Source organism: Penaeus monodon, chromosome 32 (genome assembly GCF_015228065.2).
Source record: "Penaeus monodon isolate SGIC_2016 chromosome 32, NSTDA_Pmon_1, whole genome shotgun sequence".
Taxonomy (NCBI): Eukaryota; Metazoa; Arthropoda; class Malacostraca; order Decapoda; family Penaeidae; genus Penaeus; species Penaeus monodon.
Window position 1 is genome coordinate 387,522 of NC_051417.1, and position 400 is coordinate 387,921.

The window sequence follows — 400 nt, forward strand, 5'->3', positions numbered from 1 at the left end:
TATGTTTCTTTCTGTTACTATTTCTCTCCTGTGGCTGATGTATCTCCATGACGCTGGCAGTAAAAAAAAAAAATCGCTATTGCTGTTTCGTGTTTCATGGTCACCGTTTAACCTTAAAACAGGCCATTCGCGTGGCGGTAGCATTCTACTGACATCTTCATACATTTGCAGCAAACCCGCTGTTTACTTTACGAACAGCTGTCTTCATTCCCTGGATTAATTATATCACTATCATAAATTCTTATGTTACTATTTTCCTTCATTTTTTCAGTTCAGTTTCTACACACCGCGAATATTAAAGTCCCCCTCTGGAGATCTCGCACACGGTTTTCGCAAATCCTGTCCTGTGGCTCGTGCTCCTCGTTGCTCTCATGCCGTCGCCATGATCTACCTGGAGCTT